The following is a 23,469-nucleotide window of genomic DNA, read 5'->3' on the forward strand; positions in this document are numbered from 1 at the left end:
CTGAGTTCTATGCCTCAGCCATCGTGTCTAGTTGACAGGCGCTAGTTGTGTGTGTATTTTTGGTTCACTACCATATGTAGAACAGGTGTGCCATACGACTGGCTATAAAAGCCCATGGTACAGAAAGGGGGGGCTCTCTTGCTCTGCCCACCCCACAAGACACAGAATCTTCATGCTGAGAAGCAGATGACATGTAGGCCTGGACACATGCTGGACAAATACATGATTTACCAGCCAGGATCCAAGGAAAGATGGGTGAATCTCAACAATTAAGCTAATTATGGACAAATGGACAATTACTTTATAACTAATTATTGTATGTACCTGCTGCAATCTGATTCTTTTTAATGGACAATCCAAGAATGAATAGATACATTTTTTATAAGAATATCGTGATATTGATACTTTGAGAAGTCCTCAGTAGAAAAATATGGAAGAGTATTATTTTACAGTCTCCCATCCAAGTACTAACCAGGCCTGACCTTGCTTAGCTTCTGAGATCAGATGAGATCGGGCGTGTTCAGGGTGGTGTGGCCATAGGCAGAGACAAGCCTCTCACTTGCTGCTTTTCTACTTTGACGTCTGGCTGCCGGCTGCCGGCTGCCCTTTCCAGTGCTCAGCAAGACCAGGTCATTTTGTGCTTTCCCTTCTCTTCAATTTTTTTGCTGGCTTCCTTAAAAGGTCTTGTAGGCACAACGCCCCACTCAGAGCCGCTGAGCTCACTGATCGGCTGCAGCGCAATCGACGGAACGTCAGATTCACGGCCAATGCCACAGGCCGGGAGCACAGGCGAGACTCACCGGTAGACCCGGGTAGGGTGAGCAGAGCGCGGTTAGTTGCTTTCTAATAGCCTGCAGCCGGAGATTAACTTTTAATGAAAGGGAACAATCCCTTTGACTGTCTGTAGCGCGCCACACCTAGGAAGCGCACTCTCACACACAAGCCAGCATGCACACGTGCTCGCACGTGACAACACCCCCTATCTGCCCCTACAACCTCTCCGTCACCATGCGTCAGACTCTCCTGCCTGTTTTATGATTTCAGGGCCCTAGCAGGAATCACCCCCCCTCCCCAATTCCTTCCGCACCTTCCTTGCCTTCCTTGCACTGAGGTTAGCTCTTTGTCAGCCGTCTGGCTTGGTTACACAAGCTTCTTTGCAGAGAAACATGTTACTTCTGCTGGCCCTCGCTAGGCGGACGGCATCCAAAACCTTCCCTGGGCACCTGCTGAAAGCCTGGCCCCTTCACGGACCCGAGTGCTTTTAACGCCATCATTTCCACACGGCGAGCTGCGGAGTAAATAAGCACTCCTAGCCGTGGCAAGCAGCTTGGTGTCAGGCCTGCGTGAAGGCGGCGGGGTAGCGTACTTAGCTGCCAACTGGCTCAGAGGCCTTGGGGCTTCCATCATCTAAGTTACTTAAGGTCGGTGTCCGGCAAGGCGCCGTTCCATGCTAGCCAAGCTGGGCAGTAGGTAAAAACTTCATCAAAATGGTCTACAGCACCCGTTGTTGCCAGGAGGTCTCCCATCCAATTACAGTCTGAGCCCAGCTCTGCTTTGCTTCCGAGATCAGATGAGATCGGGCGTATCCAAGGTGGTATGGCCAGTAGACGCTGCTATATCCATCGCCCAGCCAGCCTTTCTCAGGATCGCTTGGTGGCGAGCAATCTGGCCGTGACGGGGCGGGCTCCGAAGGGTCCATGCAAAGGCTGTGCCGTCCCTACAGGTGTGGTTTATTTAGCAGTGATTCACCCGCCGCATCGGGTGTCTTCAAAAATGGCTCGGCGCAGGGTCTCCTGCAGGCTAACCCTTCATCGCGGTAATGTGACAGAAAGAGCAAGCTGGACCCGTAACTTGGGGACGGAGCGAGACGTCCAGGGGTGAATGAAGGAAGAGGGTGAGATGGTTGCCAATGACTTTGAGCTGCTCTTCAGGGGGGAGGGTCGTGTTGCCTGCAAAGGTCTTCTGCTTGGGGTTACCGGTGGTTGCCTCCAGCCACGCGGGAGACGCTGGTCCTGGTGAAAAGGAGCCTAGTATTAAAAGTAAATAAGCAACAATGCTGGAGGCCCACGGTGATCAGAAGGATGCTGGTATTTTGCAGAGATGAAATAGCGCAAGAGAGAAAGCAAATGAAAAAAAGAAAAGAGAATGAATGTGTGCACTTGTGAAAGTGAATGGAAAAAAGGCATAGAAGAGAGTGCCCCCTGCTCGTGGAAGGAAGGAAAAAGCAAAAGCCTACAGGACCTGGTATTCCCAAGTGGTCTCCCATCCAAGTACTAACCAGGCCTGACCCTGCTTAGCTTCTGAAATCAGACAAGATCAGGCAGAGACAAGCCTCTCACTTGCAGCTTATATACTTGGAAGTCTGGCTGCCGGCTGCCCTTTCCAGTGCTCAGCAAGACCAGGTCCTTTTGTGCTTTCCCTTCTCTTCAATTTTTTTGCTGGCTTCCTTAAAAAGGTCTTGTAGACACAACGCCCCACTCAGAGCCGCTGAGCTCACTGATCGGCTGCAGCGCTGTCGACGGAACGTCAGCTTCACGGCCAATGCCACAGGCCGGGAGCAGAGGCGAGACTCACCGGTAGACCCGGGTAGGGTGAGTAGAGCACGGTTAGTTGCTTTTTAATAGCCTGCAGTCGGGGATTAACTTTTAATGAAAGGGAACCGTCCCTTTGACTGTCTGCAGCGCGCCACACCTAGGAAGCGCACTCTCACACACAAGCCAGCATGCACACGTGCTCGCACGTGACAACACCCCCTATCTGCCCCTACAACCTCTCCGTCACCATGCGTCAGACTCTCCTGCCTGTTTTATGATTTCAGGGCCCTAGCAGGAATCACCCCCCCTCCCCAATTCCTTCCGCACCTTCCTTGCCTTCCTTGCACTGAGGTTAGCTCTTTGTCAGCCGTCTGGCTTGGTTACACAAGCTTCTTTGCAGAGAAACATGTTACTTCTGCTGGCCCTCGCTAGGCGGACGGCATCCAAAACCTTCCCTGGGCACCTGCTGAAAGCCTGGCCCCTTCACGGACCCGAGTGCTTTTAACGCCATCATTTCCACACGGCGAGCTGCGGAGTCAATAAGCACTCCTAGCCGTGGCAAGCAGCTTGGTGTCAGGCCTGCGTGAAGGCGGCGGGGTAGCGTACTTAGCTGCCAACTGGCTCAGAGGCCTTGGGGCTTCCATCATCTAAGTTACTTAAGGTCGGTGTCCGGCAAGGCGCCGTTCCATGCTAGCCAAGCTGGGCAGTAGGTAAAAACTTCATCAAAATGGTCTACAGCACCCGTTGTTGCCAGGAGGTCTCCCATCCAATTACAGTCTGAGCCCAGCTCTGCTTTGCTTCCGAGATCAGATGAGATCGGGCGTATCCAAGGTGGTATGGCCAGTAGACGCTGCTATATCCATCGCCCAGCCAGCCTTTCTCAGGATCGCTTGGTGGCGAGCAATCTGGCCGTGACGGGGCGGGCTCCGAAGGGTCCATGCAAAGGCTGTGCCGTCCCTACAGGTGTGGTTTATTTAGCAGTGATTCACCCGCCGCATCGGGTGTCTTCAAAAATGGCTCGGCGCAGGGTCTCCTGCAGGCTAACCCTTCATCGCGGTAATGTGACAGAAAGAGCAAGCTGGACCCGTAACTTGGGGACGGAGCGAGACGTCCAGGGGTGAATGAAGGAAGAGGGTGAGATGGTTGCCAATGACTTTGAGCTGCTCTTCAGGGGGGAGGGTCGTGTTGCCTGCAAAGGTCTTCTGCTTGGGGTTACCGGTGGTTGCCTCCAGCCACGCGGGAGACGCTGGTCCTGGTGAAAAGGAGCCTAGTATTAAAAGTAAATAAGCAACAATGCTGGAGGCCCACGGTGATCAGAAGGATGCTGGTATTTTGCAGAGATGAAATAGCGCAAGAGAGAAAGCAAATGAAAAAAAGAAAAGAGAATGAATGTGTGCACTTGTGAAAGGGAATGGAAAAAAGGCATAGAAGAGAGTGCCCCCTGCTCGTGGAAGGAAGGAAAAAGCAAAAGCCTACAGGACCTGGTATTCCCAAGTGGTCTCCCATCCAAGTACTAACCAGGCCTGACCCTGCTTAGCTTCTGAAATCAGACAAGATCAGGCAGAGACAAGCCTCTCACTTGCAGCTTATCTACTTTGAAGTCTGGCTGCCGGCTGCCCTTTCCAGTGCTCAGCAAGACCAGGTCCTTTTGTGCTTTCCCTTCTCTTCAATTTTTTTGCTGGCTTCCTTAAAAAGGTCTTGTAGACACAACGCCCCACTCAGAGCCGCTGAGCTCACTGATCGGCTGCAGCGCTGTCGACGGAACGTCAGCTTCACGGCCAATGCCACAGGCCGGGAGCAGAGGCGAGACTCACCGGTAGACCCGGGTAGGGTGAGTAGAGTGCGGTTAGTTGCTTTTTAATAGGCTGCAGCCGGGGATTAACTTTTAATGAAAGGGAACAGTCCCTTTGACTGTCTGCAGCGCGCCACACCTAGGAAGCGCACTCTCACACACAAGCCAGCATGCACACGTGCTCGCACGTGACAACACCCCCTATCTGCCCCTACAACCTCTCCGTCACCATGCGTCAGACTCTCCTGCCTGTTTTATGATTTCAGGGCCCTAGCAGGAATCACCCCCCCCTCCCCAATTCCTTCCGCACCTTCCTTACCTTCCTTGCCTTCCTTGCACTGAGGTTAGCTCTTTGGCAGCCGTCTGGCTTGGTTACACAAGCTTCTTTGCAGAGAAACATGTTATTTCTGCTGGCCCTCGCTAGATGGCCTGCATCCAAAACCTTCCCTTGGCACCTGCTGAAAGTCTGGCCCCTTCACGGCCCAGGGTGCTTTTAACGCCATCATTTCCACACGGCGAGCTGCGGAGTCAATAAGCACTCCTAGACGTGATAAGGAGCTTGGTGTCAGGCCTGCGTGAAGGGCGGCGGGGTAGAGTACTTAGCTGCCCACTGGCTCAGAGGCCTTGGGGCTTCCATCATCTAAGTTACTTAAAGTCGGTGTCCGGCAAGGCGCCGTTCCATGCTAGCCGAGCTGGGCAGTAGGGCAAAACGTCATCAAAACGGTCTACAGCACCCGGTCTTCCCAGGTGGTCTCCCATTCAAGTACTGTCTGAGCCCAGCTCTGCTTTGCTTCCGAGATCAGACAAGATCGGGCGTATCCAAGGTGGTATGGCCAGTAGATGCTGCTCGTTCCATCGCCCGGCCAGCCTTTCTCAGAATCGCTTGATGGCGAGCAATCTGGCCGTGACGGGGCGGGCTCCGAAGTGTCCATGCAAAGGCTGTGCCGTCCCTACAGGTGTGATTTGTTTAGCAGTGATTCACCCGCCGCATCAGGTGTCTTCAAAAATGGCTCGGCGCAGGGTCTCCTGCAGGCTAAACCCTTCATAGCGGTAATGTGACAGAAAGAGCAAGCTGGACCCGTAACTTGGTGGCGGAGCGAGACGTCCACGGGTGAATGAAGGAAGAGGGTGAGATGGTTGCCAGTGACTTTGAGCTGCTCTTCAGGGGGGAGGGTCGTGTTGCCTGCAAGGTCTTCTGCTTGGGGTTACCGGTGCTTGCCTCCAGCCACCCGGGAGACGCTGGTCCTGGTGAAAAGGAGCCTAGTATTAAAAGTAAAGAAGCAACAATGCTGGAGGCCCACGGTGATCAGAAGGATGCTGGTATTTTGCAGAGATGAAATAGCGCAAGAGAGAAAGCAAATGAAAAAAAGAATAGAGAATGAATGTGTGCACTTGTGAAAGGGAATGGAAAAAAGGCATAGAAGAGAGTGCCCCCTGCTGGTGGAAGGAAGGAAGGAAAAAGCAAAAGCCTACAGCACCTGGCATTCCCAGGCGGTCTCCTATCTAAGTACTAACCAGGCCCAACCCTGCTTAGTTTCTGAGATCAGATGAGATTGGGTGTGTTCAGGGTGGTGTGGCCATAGGCCAAGACAAGCCTCTCACTTGCTACTTTGAAGTCTGGCTGCCGGCTGCCGGCTGCCCTTTCCAGTGCTCAGCAAGACCAGGTCCTTTTGTGCTTTCCCTTCTCTTCAATTTTTTTGCTGGCTTCCTTAAAAGGTCTTGTAGACACAACGCCCCACTCAGAGCCGCTGAGCTCACTGATCGGCTGCAGCGCTGTCGACGGAACGTCAGCTTCACGGCCAATGCCACAGGCCGGGAGCAGAGGCGAGACTCACCGGTAGACCCGGGTAGGGTTGAGTAGAGCGCGGTTAGTTGCTTTCTAATAGCCTGCAGCCGGGGATTAACTTTTAATGAAAGGGAACAATCCCTTTGACTGTCTGCAGCTCGCCACACCTAGGAAGCGCACTCTCACACACAAGCCAGCATGCACACGTGCTCGCACGTGACAACACCCCCTATCTGCCCCTACAACCTCTCCGTCACCATGCGTCAGACTCTCCTGCCTGTTTTATGATTTCAGGGCCCTATCAGGAATCACCCCCCCCTCCCCAATTCCTTCCGCACCTTCCTTGCACTGAGGTTAGCTCTTTGTCAGCCATCTGGCTTGGTTACACAAGCTTCTTTGCAGAGAAACATGTTACTTCTGCTGGCCCTCGCTAGGCGGCCGGCATCCAAAACCTTCCCTGGGCACCTGCTGAAAGCCTGGCCCCTTCACGGCCCCAGGTGCTTTTAATGCCATCATTTCCACACGCCGAGCTGCGGAGTCAATAAGCACTCCTAGCCGTGACAAGGAGCTCGGTGTCAGGCCTGCGTGAAGGCGGCGGGGTAGCGTACATAGCTGCCAACTGGCTCAGAGGCCTTGGGGCTTCCATCATCTAAGTTACTTAAGGTCGGTGTCCGGCAAGGTGCCGTTCCATGCTAGCCGAGCTGGGCAGTAGGGCAACGTTATCAAAATGGTCTACGGCACCCGGTGTTCCCAGGAGGTCTCCCATCCAAGTACTGTCTGAGCCCAGCCCTGCTTTGCTTTCGAGATCAGACGAGAATGGGCGTATCCAAGGTGGTATTGCCAGTAGACGCTGCTTGATCCATCGCCCGGCCAGCCTTTCTCAGGATCACTTGGTGGCGAGTGTAACATACCTGGCGGCGTCCTTGCATAGTGGTCCATCTCCCACTGTGCAAGAGCGCGCACTTGATCTTCTGTCCAGAATGTCTCTCTGGCTTCCCTCCATGCTGTCTGTTTGTGTCTGTTTCTGCTGCTTAAGGGCGGCGCCCGATCACTTCCTGCTTTTTGTACCTGCTGTGGGTCACACCCCTTGTGCGTCCTCAGCCTATTGCTGTTTGTCACCTGGTATATAGCTCAGCTGCTCCCATCTATCCCTGCCTGAGCATAGTGTTTCATTCAGTGTGTGCTTGCACTCTGAAGGTGCCAGGTCCCGTTCTTTGTCTCCTGCCTTGTGGTATCAGTTCCCGTGTCTGAACTGAGTCCTGTCTATGTCTCCTGCCTTGCGGTATCAGTTCCCGTGTCTGAACTGAGTCCTGTCTTTGTCTCCTGCCTTGCGGTATCAGTTCCCGTGTCTGAACTGAGTCCTGTCTATGTCTCCTGCCTTGCGGTATCAGTTCCCGTGTCTGAACTGAGTCCTGTCTGTGTACTCTTGCCTGCTGCCTCTCCTGGAGGCTTTATTTCCAGTCCTGTCTGAACACGCTCCTAACCTGTTCCTCCCGCCTTCTAGGGGCCGATTACCTAGACCCGCTCCTGTATCTTGTCTGTCCTGTCTGAACACGCTCCTTGCCTGTTCGTCCCGCCTCTCTGGGGGCCGTATTCCCAGACCCGCTCCTGTATCCTGCTGCAGTGTCGGTCTCCTCCGTACACTCAGTTCCAGTCTGAACTCTCTCCTATCCTTTACCTGTTTTGCCTCTATGTCCGTTCCCTTCCTTTTTCTGCAGAGTCTGAACTCGTACCTAACTCCTGCTTGTTGTCTCTGTACTCCCGCTTGTGAGTTTGTGGTCCACTCGCTACTTCATTGCAAGTACCCTGTGGGTATCTGGCTCTGCCTTTCTCTTCCTGTCTGTTCCGTGTGAACAGAGCCCTGTCCCCCCTGCTCTGCTTTGTTTGCCGCTCTGCGGTTTCCGCTCTGCTCCTGCCTTGTTTACCGCTCTGTGGTTTCCGCTCTGCTCCTTCCTTGTTTACCGCTCTGCGGTTTCCGCTCTGCTCCTGCCTTGTTTACCGCTCTACGGTTTCCGCTCTGCTCCTGCTTAGCTTGCCGCTCTTGCGGTTTCTGCCCTGCTCTTGCCTTGCTTGCCGCTCCTGCGGTTTCTGCTCTGCTCCTGCCTTGTCTGCCGCTCTGCGGTTTCCGCTCTGCTCCTGCCTACTTAGCCGCTCTGCGGTTTCCGCTCTGCTCCTGCCTACTTAGCCGCTCTGCGGTTTCCGCTCTGCTCCTGCCTTGTTTACCGCTCTGCGGTTTCCGCTCTGCTCCTGCCTTGTTTGCTGCTCTGCGTTTTCCGCTCTGCTCCTGCCTACTTAGCCGCTCTGCGGTTTCCGCTCTGCTCCTGCCTTGTTTACCGCTCTGCGGTTTCCGCTCTGCTCCTGCCTTGTTTACCGCTCTGCGGTTTCCGCTCTGCTCCTGCCTTGTTTACCGCTCTGCGGTTTCCGCTCTGCTCCTGCTTAGCTTGCCGCTCTTGCGGTTTCCACTCTGCTCTTGCCTTGCTTGCCGCTCCTGCGGTTTCTGCTCTGCATCTGCTCGCTGCTCCGGCAGTCCTGTCCTGCTCTGCTTCTGCTCGCTGCTCCGGCAGTCCCATCCTGCTCTGCATCTGCTCGCTGCTCTGGCAGTCCTGTCCTGCTCTGCTTGCGCTCGCTGCTCCGGCATTCCCGTCCTGCTCTGCTCTTGCCCACCGCTTCGGGCATTCCCTCTCTGCTGTGTTTGGCTACTGCATCTGCGGTTCTGTTTCTGTGACCCAGTCTGTACTGGGTCTTGTCCTCTCTGTGCTCCAGCCCATCCTTTCGGCCAGTACCTCCCCGCCTGCATACTCGCCTGTATCCACCCGTCTGCATACCTGCCGTGTTCGCTTATATCCACCAGTCTGTGCCAGCCTAACCTGCCTGTTCCAGTAATCCCTGTGTGGGTCAACCCCCGTGTCCGGAGTTTGACCTGGAGTAGCACCTGGTCCCTCTGCCCAGTTTCTCCTTGGTGCACTGGCTTCGTATGCCGTCGTGCCACCTTGGTCGGAACGGCCAGATACTTAGTCACGCCCCTCTAGGCACTCTCCGGTTCATGGTCCAGTGGAACCACTACTCCCGCACACGCCAGTCAGTCCGGGCGTGTGCATAACAGCATGCTCAGGCCATGGTTCCCGTTGAGCCCCACGGCCTTCGCTCTCTGAGACGTTTTCTAGTGAATACATGCATTAAAAATAAATAGATAAATTTTTTTTTCCCTTAGCTGAGTTCCAGGCGAATTACGCACCGTCCAGATGGATCTATCAGCTCTCGTTCCTGCGGATCCGCCACGTTACTATGGGGATCCAAGACAGTGTCGTGCATTTGTGGAGCAATGCATGCTACACTTTAATGCCTACCCTCTCTATTTTCCTTCCGATTGGGCTAAAGTGGCCTTTATGATTGACTACCTAGCGGGTGATGCCTTGAAATGGGTCACCCCCCTGTGGGAAGCATGGGATCCTGTCGTCCTTGACCTGCAGGCCTTCCTGGTGGCCTTTCGTGTGGTCTTCGAGGACCCTAACCCTGAAGCCCCTGCTGAAGCTTCACTTCCCAATATCCCGGAGCAGCCCCGATGGGTAATGTGTGTGGGTAGCGCAATAGTCCTCCAGCCCAATGAGACTACTGCCCACCCAGAATCCTCACAGGGTGACTATGCTTTCTGGAATACTTCTCCCAACCTCAAGAGGCAGTCCAGACGTGCTAGACGTAGAGGCAAGCCGTTACGCCAGGGTCTGTCCTCCCTGAGACCTCCTGACCCCAACCTTGAAGTCCCTACTGAAGCTTCATCTCCCTGTATCCCGGAGAAGCCCCAATGGGTAATGTGCGTGGGTAGTGCACCAGTTCTCCTGCCCGAAGAGACTTCTGCCCATCCAGACTCCACACAGGAGAACTTCCTGCACCCGGCATCAGATGCTTCACCCACTTTAACCGGTGTGCATGTCCAAGGATGCTCCAAAGCTGTGGTTACCTCAGAGTCTGTGCACCTTTACTACCTGGTGGAGGTCCCCCTGTTGCCTCCTGAATCCTCCGGGATACCACTCGATAACAAATGGAGAGAGACTTCTCTACACCCGGTACTCGATACTTTGTCCGCTTCGTCCTGTGAGCCTGACAATGGGTACCCCAAAATGGTAGTTACCCCCGAGTCTCTACACCCCTCCGACCAGGCGGAGGACCTCCAGTTGTCTCCTGAACCCTTCGGGGTGCTACCTGGTAGCGAAAGGACAGAGACTCTCCTATACTCTGTACCTGATACCTCGCTCGCTTCGTCCAGTGAGTCCAACCTAGTGTACTCCGAAGCAGAGGTTAACCATGAGTCTCTACACCCCTCTGACCAGGCGGAGGACCTCCAGTTTTCTCCAGAACCATTCGGGGTGCCACCTGGTGGTGAATGGACAGAGACTTTCCTATATCCTGGATCTGATACCTTGCTTGCTTCGTCCAGTGAGTCCGACCTAGTGTACTCTGAAGCAGAGGTTACCCGTGAGTCTCTACACCCCTCTGACCAGGCGGAGGACCGCCAGTTGTCTCCAGAAGCCTTCGGGGTGCCACCTGGTGGTGAATGGACAGAGACTTTCCTATACTCGGTACCCGATACCTCGCCTGCTTCGTCCAGTGAGTCCGACCTTGTGTACTCTGAAGCAGATGTTTTCTCTGAGCCTCTGCACTCTTCTGACCCGGCGGAGGACCTCCAGTTGTTTCCTGAATCCTCCGGGGTACCACCAGATAACAAAGAGGCAGTGACTTTTCCTCATCCTGTACCTGATAACCCGTCTATTTCTTCCTGTGAGCTTGACAAGATGTACCTCGAAGCAGAGATTACCCCCAAGTCTATGTCCCCCTCCAACCCGGTGGAGGACTTCCAGTTGTCTCCTGTACCCTCTGGGATGCCACCTGAAAGTATGTGGAGTGAGACTTCCTTGTGTGCTGTTCCTGGTACTCCACCCATTTCGTCTGTTGCTAAGGGTGGCTGGATGGGAGGTAGCATCCTAGCTACCCAGAGGAGACCAGTTTTTCCGGTGGACAGTGGAAGTGATCTCTTCGAAGGGAAGAATTGGCCCTCAAATTCCCTGCGGGAGATTCTGGCAGGCCTGAAGAGGGGGCGTAAAGGGGGGGGTACTGTAACATACCTGGCGGCGTCCTTGCATAGAGGTCCATCTCCCACTGTGCAAGAGCGCGCACTTGATCTCCTGTCCAGAATGTCTCTCTGGCTTCCCTCCATGCTGTCTGTTTGTGTCTGTTTCTGCTGCTTAAGGGCGGCGCCCGATCACTTCCTGCTTTTTGTACCTGCTGTGGGTCACACCCCTTGTGCGTCCTCAGCCTATTGCTGTCTGTCACCTGGTATATAGCTCAGCTGCTCCCATCTATCCCTGCCTGAGCATAGTGTTTCATTCAGTGTGTGCTTGCACTCTGAAGGTGCCAGGTCCCGTTCTTTGTCTCCTGCCTTGCGGTATCAGTTCCCGTGTCTGAACTGAGTCCTGTCTATGTCTCCTGCCTTGCGGTATCAGTTCCCGTGTCTGAACTGAGTCCTGTCTATGTCTCCTGCCTTGCGGTATCAGTTCCCGTGTCTGAACTGAGTCCTGTCTGTGTACTCTTGCCTGCTGCCTCTCCTGGAGGCTGTATTTCCAGTCCTGTCTGAACACGTTCCTAGCCTGTTCCTCCCACCTTCTAGGGGCCGATTACCTAGACCCGCTCCTGTATCTTGTCTGTCCTGTCTGAACACGCTCCTTGCCTGTTCGTCCCGCCTCTCTGGGGGCCGTATTCCCAGACCCGCTCCTGTATCCTGCTGCAGTGTCGGTCTCCTCCGTACACTCAGTTCCAGTCTGAACTCTCTCCTATCCTTTACCTGTTTTGCCTCTATGTCCGTTCCCTTCCTTTTTCTGCAGAGTCTGAACTCGTACCTAACTCCTGTTGTTGTCTCTGTACTCCCGTTTGTGAGTTTGTGGTCCACTCGCTACGTCACTGCAAGTACCCTGTGGGTATCTGGCTCTGCCTTTCTCTTCCTGTCTGTTCCGTGTGAACAGAGCCCTGTCCCCCCTGCTCTGCTTTGTTTGCCGCTCTGCGGTTTCCGCTCTGCTCCTGCCTTGTTTACCGCTCTGCGGTTTCCGCTCTGCTCCTTCCTTGTTTACCGCTCTGCGGTTTCCGCTCTGCTCCTGCCTTGTTTACCGCTCTGTGGTTTCCGCTCTGCTCCTGCTTAGCTTGCCTCTCTTGCGGTTTCTGCCCTGCTCTTGCCTTGCTTGCCGCTCCTGCGGTTTCTGCTCTGCTCCTGCCTTGTTTGCCGCTCTGCAGTTTCTGCTCTGCTCCTGCCTTGTTTGCCGCTCTGCGGTTTCCTCTCTGCTCCTGCCTACTTAGCCGCTCTGCGGTTTCCGCTCTGCTCCTGCCTTGTTTACCGCTCTGCGGTTTCCGCTCTGCTCCTGCCTTGTTTACCGCTCTGCGGTTTCCGCTCTGCTCCTGCCTAGTTTACCGCTCTGCGGTTTCTGCTCTGCTCCTGCTTAGCTTGCCGCTCTTGCGGTTTCCACTCTGCTCTTGCCTTGGTTGTCACTCCTGCGGTTTCTGCTCTGCATCTGCTCGCTGCTCCGGCAGTCCTGTCCTGCTCTGCTTCTGCTCGCTGCTCCGGCAGTCCCGTCCTGCTATGCATCTGCTCGCTGCTCCGGCAGTCCTGTCCTGCTCTGCTTGCGCTCGCTGCTCCGGCAGTCTCGTCCTGCTCTGCTCTTGCCCACCGCTTCGGGCATTCCCTCTCTGCTGTGTTTGGCTACCGCATCTGCGGTTCTGTTTCTGTGACCCAGTCTGTACTGGGTCTTGTCCTCTCTGTGCTCCAGCCCGTCCTTTCGGCCAGTACCTCCCCGCCTGCATACTCGCCTGTATCCACCCGTCTGCATACCTGCCGTGTTCGCTTATATCCACCAGTCTGTGCCAGCCTAACCTGCCTGTTCCAGAAATCCCTGTGTGGGTCAACCCCCGTGTCCGGAGTTTGACCTGGAGTAGCACCTGGTCCCTCTGCCCGGTTTCTCCTTGGTGCACTGGCATCGTATGCCGTCGTGCCACCTTGGTCGGATCGGCCAGATACTTAGTCACGCCCCTCCAGGCACTCTCCGGTTCATGGTCCAGTGGAACCACTACTCCCGCACACGCCAGTCAGTCCGGGCGTGTGCATAAAAGCGAGCAATCTGGCCGTGACGGGGCGGGCTCCGAAGGGTCCATGCAAAGTCTGTGCCGTCCCTACAGGTGTGGTTTGTTTAGCAGTGATTCACCCGCCACATCAGGTGTCTTCAAAAATGTCTCGGCGCAGGGTCTCCTGCAGGCTAAACCCTTCATCGCGGTAATGTGACAGAAAGAGCAAGCTGGACCCGTAACTTGGGGGCGGAGCGAGACGTCCATGGGTGAATGAAGGAAGAGGGTGAAATGGTTGCCAGTGATTTTGAGCTGCTCTTCAGGGGGGAGGGTCGTGTTGCCTGCAAAGGTCTTCTGCTTGGGGTTACCGGTGGTTGCCTCCAGCCACGCGGGAGATGCTGGTCCTGGTGAAAAGGAGCCTAGTATTAAAAGTAAAGAAGCAACAATGCTGGAGGCCCACGGTGATCAGAAGGATGCTGGTATTTTGCAGAGATGAAATAGTGCAAGAGAGAAAGCAAATGAAAAAAAGAAAAGAGAATGAATGTGTGCACTTGTGAAAGGGAATGGAAAAAAGGCATAGAAGAGAGTACCCGCTGCTGGTGGAAGGAAGGAAAAAGCAAAAGCCTACAGCACCTGGTATTCCCAAGCGGTCTCCCATCCATGTACTAACCAGGCCCGACCCTGCATAGCTTCCAAAATCAGATGAGAGCAAGCGTGTTCAGGGTGGTGTGGCCGTAGGCAGAGACAAACCTCTCACTTGCTGCTTTTCTACTTTGAAGTCTGGCTGCCGGCTGCCGGCTGCCCTTTCCAGTGCTTAGCAAGACCAGGTCCTTTTGTGCTTTCCCTTCTCTTCAATTTTTTTGCTGGCTTCCTTAAAAGGTCTTGTAAACACAACGCCCCACTCAGAGCCGCTGAGCTCACTGATCGGCTGCAGCGCTGTCGACGGAGCGTCAGCTTCACGGCCAATGCCACAGGCCGGGAGCAGAGGCGAGACTCACCGGTAGACCCTGGTAGGGTGAGTAGAGCGCGGTTAGTTGCTTTCTAATAGCCTGCAGCCGGGGATTAACTTTTAATGAAAGGGAACAATCCCTTTGACTGTCTGCAGCGCGCCACACCTAGGAAGCGCACTCTCACACACAAGCCAGCATGCACACGTGCTCGCACGTGACAACACCCCCTATCTGCCCCTACAACCTCTCCGTCACCATGCATCAGACTCTCCTGCCTGTTTTATGATTTCAGGGCCCTAGCAGGAATCACCCCCCCCTCCCCAATTCCTTCCACACCTTCCTTGCCTTCCTTGCCCTGAGGTTAGCTCTTTGTCAGCCGTCTGGCTTGGTTACACAAGCTTCTTTGCAGAGAAACATGTTACTTCTGCTGGCCCTCGCTAGGTGGCCGGCATCCAAATCCTTCCCTGGGCACCTGCTGAAAGCCTGGCCCCTTCACGGCACCGGGTGCTTTTAACGCCATCATTTCCACACAGCGAGCAGCGGAGTCAATAAGCACTCCTAGCCGTGGCAAGGAGCTCGGTGTCAGGCCTGCGTTAAGGCGGCGGGGTAGCGTACTTAGCTGCCAACTGGCTCAGAGGCCTTGGGGCTTCCATCATCTAAGTTACTTAAGGTCGGTGTCCGGCAAGGCGCCGTTCCATGCTAGCCGAGCTGGGCAGTAGTGCAAAACGTCATCAAAATGGTCTACAGCACCCGGTGTTCCCAGGAGGTCTCCCATCCAAGTACTGTCCGAGCCCAGCCCTGCTTTGCTTCCGAGATCAGACGAGATCAGGCGTATCCAAGGTGGTATGGCCAGTAGATGATGTTTGATTCATCGCCCGGCCAGCCTTTCTCAGGATCGCTTGGTGGCGAGCAATCTGGCCGTGACGGGGCGGGCTCCGAAGGGTCCATGCAAAGGCTGTGCCGTCCCTACAGGTGTGGTTTGTTTAGCAGTGATTCACCCGCTGCATCAGGTGTCTTCAAAAATGGCTCGGCGCAGGGTCTCCTGCAGGCTAAACCCTTCATCGCGGTAATGTGACAGAAAGAGCAAGCTGGACCCGTAACTTGGGGGCGGAGCGAGACGTCCAGGGGTGAATGAAGGAAGAGGGTGAGATGGTTGCCAGTGACTTTGAGCTGCTCTTCAGGGTGGAGGGTCGTGTTGCCTGTAAAGGTCTTCTGCTTGGGGTTACCGGTGGTTGCCTCCAGCCACGCGGGAGACGCTGGTCCTAGTATTAAAATTAAAGAAGCAACAATGCTGGAGGCCCACGGTGATCAGAAGGATGCTGGTATTTTGCAGAGATGAAATAGCGCAAGGGAGAAAGCAAATGAAAAAAAGAAAAGAGAATGAATGTGTGCACTTGTGAAAGGGAATAGAAAAAAGGCACAGAAGAGAGTGTCCCCTGCTGGTGGAAGGAAAGAAAAAGCAAAAGCCTACAGCACCTGGTAGTCCCAGGCTGTCTCACATCCAAGTTCTAACCAGGCCTGACACTGCTTAGCTTCCGAGATCAGACAAGATCAGGCATGTTCAGGGTGGTGTGGCCGTAGGCGGAGACAAGCCTCTCACTTGCTGCTTTTCTACTTTGACGTCTGGCTGCCGGCTGCCATTTCCAGTGCTCAGCAAGACCAGGTCCTTTTGTGCTTTCCCTTCCCTTCTCTTCAATTTTTTTGCTGGCTTCTTTAAAAGGTCTTGTAGACACAACTAGTGTTGAGCCATCCCCGTAGTGTTCGAGTTCGGTTCGGTGCGTCGAACACCCGTGTGTTCGCCGAACTGTTCATCGAACTGTTCGTCGAACACCTTCGAACACCGTTAAAACCAATGGCAGGCAAACAAAAACACATAGAAACACATAGAAAACACATTCAAAGGTGTCCAAAAGCTGACAAACTGCTCAGAAGACATAACTAACACATGGAAAAGTGACAAGTACATATAGTCATGCGAAAATAAAAGAGGTGGAGGAGTAAAAGGAGGGGGAGACACAGATATAGGCATGTCATGCCCTTCTAAAATCCAAAAAGTGAGAAGCCGACACGGCCAGTCCGCTCCTGCCTGTGCCACCTCCGTGTCGCCGGGTTTGTGCCAGAGCCGCGGTGAACCCTGACGGCCAGCCCCCCTCTCCTAATACTGGTGCCTGTCCGCTGGTGGGTCGAGCCCCCCGCGGTGGGGGGGGAGTAACATCTGCAGAAGAAAGACCATCTTCCAGCCAAACTAACATGTCGACTTCTTTTCGTGGACAATGTGATACGATCCCTTTGTTACGGACACGCCCATCGCTACAAATTCCAGATGAGGCACAAAAACAGCAGGTGCTTCAGCGGATATCAAGTGCTCCTTCAAGTGGGCTCTCCTCCACCTCAACTTCAACATCACAAATACTCCAGTCCTCAGAGGTGTCACCCCAATCGCACTTGCTTCCTCACAGCTCCCAAGTCTCCAGCTGCCGGTCTGAGTATGGGGTAACACAGATGGTTGAGTCTGCACAGCTGTTTACTCATACTATAGCCTGGGAAACGGAGGTCTGCTCCAGAGCTTCTGCTAATCCAGACGAGGAAATGATCTGCACTGATGCCCAGAATCTTTATAAGTCGGATCCAGGACCAGATGAAGAAGGTTCTGAGCATAATGTAGACCATTGTTCCCAAACTGTAACTCCTGTTGGTGGAGACAATGATGAAGACGATGATGAGACTCAAATACCTGATTGGAGCGACAACTTGACTTTTCGGTCAGGGCAGGAAGAGGTTGGCTTTGAGGACGACGGGTGTGATAACACACAGGGTGATGATGACAAGGTTGGAGATCCCACTTACTGTCAACCCACAGTCAGCCAGTCGATGAGGTCACCCGGGCATTTGCCTGGCCTTTGGGATGTCGCGGTGGTCGGCTCCCTGGCCCGTACCCTGGGGTCACTCTTTAAAAGGGTGGATAATTGTTAATTTTATAAGAGTTTGTGACACCACCTGTGGTATCTGGTGAGAAGCACCAGCGCTGCAGCAGTCCACTGAGGCCCGTGATAAGGCAGCTCGATGGTATAGCTCCCCACAGGTGGAGCTAGGTCTCAGGTCAGCGTATGCAGGGGGAATGCAGGACAGCCGAGACCCAGCTGGGTCAGAGCAAGAACGGAAACGGACACGGTAGTCACTTCAGTACCTTTTACTGGAGGAAATTCAGGCACATCCTGGAGCACTGTAGGGTGAAGGGTGCATATCAGGATCCTCCCCAATGAGCGGGTGTAGGGCCTCCTGTTTCTTGCCTCTGCGCAGTAAGTTTCTGACCTGCCTGGAGCTAGGCCTAACTTTGTCTCTGTCCTGCGCTGGCTGACCTTGTGGTAGGGCCTTGTCTTGAAGTTCACGCTCCCAGTATGCGGGGCCCAAGCGTCTCCTGGCTCTGTTACGTATCAGTACCTTAGCGATCCTGGGACTTGTAGTTCTCCAGGGATTCCGGTTATGCCTTACTGGGTCATAGAGATCCCGGTAAGCTCGGATCCGGTGTCCGGTAAATGCTTCGGGGTGAGCTTGTTAAGCTCCTCTGCCCCTTATGTACTAACTCGCCACTCGCCTTCGGCCTACTCGGGCCCTCAATAGGCTATACACACTAACGGCAGCTTGCCGCGCTTCACCGATCTTATGACGCCGGCACACCTTAAGCTCTATCTGGGCTCCCTGAATCTAGCTAGCAGGAGCCTCGTGCTCCATTGCTGAACTATTAACTGAGTTCTCTAGACTAGACTGAGCTCCACTGCAGACTGACCTCTCTTAGGCTTCTCTACTGCAGGAACTCTTCAGAGGAACTGAACTGCCTAGCTCCACCTTCCCTATTTATATCCCTAACGGGCTCCCTCTGCTGGTCTGAGGTGGAAGGTGGAGATGTGTGAATGTTTATGGGGCCTCTTGTGGAGGATTCCATCAATACACTCTTCTAGGATCTGTGATACCAAGCGCAGCGGGGCGTCACAGATGCTATTGACGACGAGGTTAGGTTGCGCCTTCCTGGACAGAGACGGAGTACTGGAAGCACGTCAACAACTGCATCCTCAACCACAACTCCGCCTCTGACCACAAGTCGTAGTGGCTCTTCAGGTCGCATGGGCTCTAAGCCTTGCATAGCCTGGGCATTTATTCAGATCGATAAGGATGACCCAACTCGTGTTATCTGTAATATTTGTCACCAAAAGCTAAGTAGAGGCCAAAAAATCGATAGTTTGAGTACTTCATGCATGTACCGTCACATGGATATGAAGCATAAGTTGCAGTGGGAAGCTCACTGTGCTACAATGCGGCCTAGCAGGCTGGGCCAACCACCGTCTGCCCCATCTTGTGCATCCGCGGCCTCTTCATCCTCTGTGACTGGGGGGACAGCAGTCACACATGTTTTTGGACGCAGACCTGCCACCTCTTTACCTGCAACAGCCAGTGTGATTGGCAGGTCATCAGTTCATTGGGAAGTGGAAACACCTGCTGGTGTTGAGAGCTCTCTGACATCGAGAGCACCACCTTTGGATCAAGGCAACCTAACATGTCCGCCTGCATCTTCCTCACAGACCGGCAGTTTGCCAGGGACACCCTACTCAACCCCGTCAAAGCACAACAGCCAGCCCTCGGTCCCTCAGATGTGGACAAGTAAAAGACCATTTCCTCCTAGCCATGAGAAAGCTAAGAGGTTGAATTTCACCATCTGCAAGCTGTTGGCTACAGAAATGCTGCCTTTCCGCCTGGAGGACACAGTGGATTTTTGAGACCTTATGTCCGTCGCAGTGCCCCAGTACCAGATGCCCAGTCGGCACTACTTCTCAAAGAAAGGTGTGCCTGCGCTCCACCAGCATGTCGCACACAACATCACCGCTTCTTTGAGAAACTCTGTGTGTGACAGGGTGCATTTCACCACAGACACTTGGACGAGTAGGCATGGACAGGGGCGTTACATGTCGCTGACAGGGCACTGGGTAACTATGGTGACAGCAGGACAAGGGGCTGCTGTCCAAGTCTTGCCGTCCCCGCGAGTTGTACGTCAATCCTCTTTATCTAGAAGTTCCTCCACTGCTTCTGCCTCCTCAACCTCCTCTCGGTCCTCCACCTGCACCCAAAGCCTGTCTGGTAATGCCACCTGCTTTCTAACTGCGCACCTCCTTACTATGCTGGCAGCAGGGCTCAACGGCATCAGTGTTTACTTTGAAATGTCTGGGAATGTGAGTCACACAGCTGAGGACTTGTGGTCAGCTCTGGAGACCCAGTTTCATGAATGGTTGTCTCCACTGGACCTGCAACCAGGGAAGGCCGTGTGCGACAATGCTGCAAACCTGGGTGCGGCCCTTCGCCGGGGCAATGTTACACACGTGCCTTGTATGGCTCACGTGCTGAACCTGGTTGTCCATAAATTTTTAGCCCACTATCCCGGACTAGATGGCCTTCTGCAGAGGGCACGGTCGCTGTGTGCTCACTTCCGCCGTTCGCATCCTGCAGCTCAACGACTTACATCTCTACAGAAGTCGTTGGGCCTGCCAGTTCACCGGCTGAAATGCGATGTGCCGACACGGTGGAATTCAACTCTGCACATGTTGCAGCGACTGTGGCAGCACCGACAAGCCCTGGTGCAATAGTTTCTGACGTATAGCCTGGGCCAACGAGATCCAGAGGTGGGGCAAATCACACAGCAGGAGTGGTCTCAGATCAGGGACCTATGAAGTTGACACGCCCCCTGGGCCGTGGGGTACCCGGAGCCGGGCCGGTAGACGCTGGGGGTTGTAGTCACTGTGGCGGTGACCCGGTCTGTGACCCAGGGCGGTCAATCCAACGGTAATTTGTATATATGGATTTTATAATGTCCGACTACGCCACCTGTGGAGTGCGGCCAAAATGGCCGCCGCTGCGGAACAGTCCACTGAAGCTGGTGGTTTTGCTGCAATGGTATTATTACTCACCACAGGAAGAGTGTAGCTTCAGGGCAGTGTGGGTGGATGATGGTGGTTGTAGTGCAGGGAGTCAGTAATGAACACAGAGTCCGTGTGATGCAGTCCCAAGATCTTTACTCACAGTTGTTGCAGTCCAGATTACAGGTACCAGAGCTATCTCACCCGTCGTGCTGTGCTTACTCAGTGAGGGGCTCAGTCTACCCCCAGATAGCTCCGGAGTACTTAGCAGGACCCCCTTCTGTGTGTCCTTTCTCTGGCCTTCTCCCTGCACCTCACACCCAGTGACACTTCTATCCGGTATCCTCGGGCCTTGGCGGGCGACTTGTGTTCCATCCCCTGGGTCCTATGTGGCTACCTTCTTAGTGAGACTGGTGTGGACTTTTGCCTGCAGTACATGAAATGCTGCAGCCTCCGGTTTCTAGTTGAGCCTTGCTGTTTCTCCTCTAGTTGAGGGACCGGTTCCCCTTATCTGGCCTGACCCCTCTACCTCCTGGTAGCAGCGGGAGTACAGGTGGCCTTCTGCACGGCCCGTAGCCCTAGGGTCCCTTCGGTTCCTGGAGCCTTCCTGCTCCCACTCCTCTCTTCTCTCCTTCAGTCCTGGGCCTCCCAGGCTAGGCCCGCCTCCGGAGCAGAGCTCATGTCGAGCCTCTGCTCCTGTCACTTTTCCTCCTCTGACTGACTTGCTCTTTCTAAGATGGCTTCCTATTTATACTCTCCCTGTCATGTGCTCCCCTAAGCTGCTCCCCTAAGCACCGACTACATAGGATCCTCTCACCAGCTAGGGACCTGGGACTGTGCGCTCCCTTAGGAGCAATCTCGCCCTAACCCCACTGCGGGTATGTGTTGGATGCAGGTGTTAGGGTCCCGAGCCATACGCCTTCCTTACCTGAGGGTGAGATACCACACCTCTGGGTGAGATGCAGTAACTCTGTGGTGACTGCACCCTCAGGGGCGCCACACACCTTTCTGCACAGTTTTGAAATGGCGACGAAGATGTTTAGTGCTGACGACGATGCCATTATCAGCATAACTATTCCGGTGATTTACATGCTGGAGCACACATTAAACAGAATTCAGAGTCAGGTGGTCGGACAAGAGGAGGTGGAGGAAGTAGAGGAGGAGTCGAATGCGGAAGGGATAACATCTCCAAGGTCCAGAAGGTTGGCAGCACCAAGGAGGCAGGCATGGGAGGGTGGGGGAGAGGGATTAAACAGGGCGCATGGTAGCAGCTAAACTGTTGAGGAAGGTGCAGGAGCCGAGGAAGAAGTGGAGGATGAACTGGCGATGGGCATGGAAGACTCATCAGATGAGGGAGACCTTGATCACATTTCTGTTGTGCGAGGTTGGGGGGAGAGGGCAGAGGAAAGAAGCATGATTCTTACCTCGCTACCAACACAACAAGGACTTGGTCCTCCTGGATGCGCAAGACACATGAGTGCCTTCTTGCTGCACTACCTGCAACATGACCCTCAGATTGCAGAATTCGAAGTAATCTCGACTACTGGGTTGCCACACTCTTAGATCCCCTGTACAAAAGTAAATTTGCCGAAATAATTCCTGCCATAAAAAGGGATTGACGCATGCAGGAGTATCTGCAGACGCTGTTGCAGAATCTTACATGTGCTTTTCCACAAAACACCAGTGGTGCACGAAGTGAATCTCACAGTTCTAACTTGCCAACCGCGGGACTGTCGAGTCTTCATCACTCAAACCGTAACAGTAACACAGTATCTGCTGGTAACAGCAATTTTGTGAAATCGTTTCACCACTTTTTTAGACCATCCTTTGCAAGGCCACAGGAGACAAGAAGTCTGACACATAGTCAATGCCTAGAGAGGATGGTGCAGGAGTATCTCCAAGTGAACATCGAAGCCATGACTGTGTCACTGGACCCTTGCTCATTTTGGTATTCCAATCTGGAAAAATGGCCGGAGCTCGCCACTCACGCCTTGGAGATCTTGTCATGCCCTGCAGCCAGTGTTCTCTCTGAACGTGTGTTCAGCGCTGCTGATGGTGTGCTGACAGATAAGCGCACGCGGCTGTCCACTGAGAATGTAGACAGACTCACGTTCATAAAGATGAACAAATCATGGATTTGCAAGGACTTTTCTAATCCTGTGTTATCCTTGGGAGGCTAAAAGCTTGAGGATTTGGTAATATCACCTCACCAACCGTTTTAAGCAACTGTGGGGCAATTGATGCCACTTAACCCTAGAACGCATTACCATAAAAATCTACACTTTCATATACCTGGGGCCTTTTAGGCCCGTGTGCAAATAACATTGAATAACTCAAACTCAAATGACAAACAACTATATACATGAAGAATACCTAGAGTTTCAAAATTCTAACTAAAGTAATCTTGCAGAAAATAGAAAACAATTAACAGGGCGGGACTGCGAGGCCCCAGGTATGCATTCTAGGGTTAAGTGGTGTCTGTGCCACAATTTTGGGAAAAAATGGAAACTCTTTTTGGAGTCCCCTTGCTGTGTCTTACGTGACGTTGGCATCGTCAATTCCAGGTGGGTTGGGTCGCTCCCCCCCCCCTTTTAACTGTAAGAAACTACATACACTATGGCTTGGGGTAACACAGATGATTGAGTCTGAAGAGCTGTTTACTCAGAGGTCTGCTCGAAATCTTCAGTGTCTGCTAGTCAGCGTAGAATTTTTAACTACATCTAGCCTAGGCAATACTTTGGGCGTAGTAGCCCAGCTGCGAAGCAAGCTGCACCGCCTGTGTATCTAATAAGAATTTTTAAATGCATCTAGCCTAGGCAGACTGTGGGGACCCCCAACCAAACCCAGACGCTCAGCCCCCCTACCGCCCCCCTTTCCTTGACAATACAATAATGTAACTCTTACAACTGTATGGGTGAGGATCGGTCACAGCTTTATTAACTCTTTATACTCATTCCATTAGAAAGACATTTTATTTCTAAAATAATTCAGCTTGTTGCAGCATGCCCTGGGTCTCCACTCCGGCAACTTGGCCAACAAGTGTAACTCTCCAACATGTCCTTTCTATTTCCAGGCCACGGAGGATCCTGCGTACTCGTATGCAGGACTCTGACCCCCACCCATCACTCTTAACGCTTGTTCCACTCCGTCCTGGAGTCCTGACAGGAATATGTCCTGTCCAATATCCATTAATTGAACACCGTCGGGCCGTATGAGGCCTGCTTTATCTCCTTCCAGTTGTCGGTGTCGTACCACTACACCGCCTCTGTCTCTTCTAAATTTTGCCATCCGAATATTTATTACCCGCCTTGTCCGTTCGATGGCCGTGATGTCTCGCGCACCTTGCCATACCGCTATCGGCACAATCTCTGACCATACTATAGCTAGTTTTGTGAAAAATTCT

The 23,469-nt window shown here is 53.6% G+C and overlaps 8 pseudogenes; all 8 read right to left on the minus strand.

The window, feature by feature from the left end:
- Positions 1-1,489: 1,489 nt before the first annotated feature.
- On the minus strand, positions 1,490-1,609 carry LOC141269464 (5S ribosomal RNA; annotated as a pseudogene).
- A 1,654-nt stretch (positions 1,610-3,263) lies between these two features.
- Positions 3,264-3,383, minus strand: LOC141269465 (5S ribosomal RNA; annotated as a pseudogene).
- A 1,665-nt stretch (positions 3,384-5,048) lies between these two features.
- Positions 5,049-5,168, minus strand: LOC141269359 (5S ribosomal RNA; annotated as a pseudogene).
- A 624-nt stretch (positions 5,169-5,792) lies between these two features.
- Positions 5,793-5,911, minus strand: LOC141267486 (5S ribosomal RNA; annotated as a pseudogene).
- Positions 5,912-6,841: 930 nt separating this feature from the next.
- On the minus strand, positions 6,842-6,961 carry LOC141269778 (5S ribosomal RNA; annotated as a pseudogene).
- Positions 6,962-13,834: 6,873 nt separating this feature from the next.
- On the minus strand, positions 13,835-13,953 carry LOC141268747 (5S ribosomal RNA; annotated as a pseudogene).
- A 948-nt stretch (positions 13,954-14,901) lies between these two features.
- On the minus strand, positions 14,902-15,021 carry LOC141267523 (5S ribosomal RNA; annotated as a pseudogene).
- A 606-nt stretch (positions 15,022-15,627) lies between these two features.
- Positions 15,628-15,746, minus strand: LOC141270189 (5S ribosomal RNA; annotated as a pseudogene).
- Positions 15,747-23,469: the final 7,723 nt, after the last annotated feature.

Source organism: Phyllobates terribilis, unplaced genomic scaffold (assembly GCF_046119375.1).
Source record: "Phyllobates terribilis strain yellow unplaced genomic scaffold, ASM4611937v1 Scaffold_4__5_contigs__length_816908805, whole genome shotgun sequence".
Classification (NCBI taxonomy): Eukaryota; Metazoa; Chordata; class Amphibia; order Anura; family Dendrobatidae; genus Phyllobates; species Phyllobates terribilis.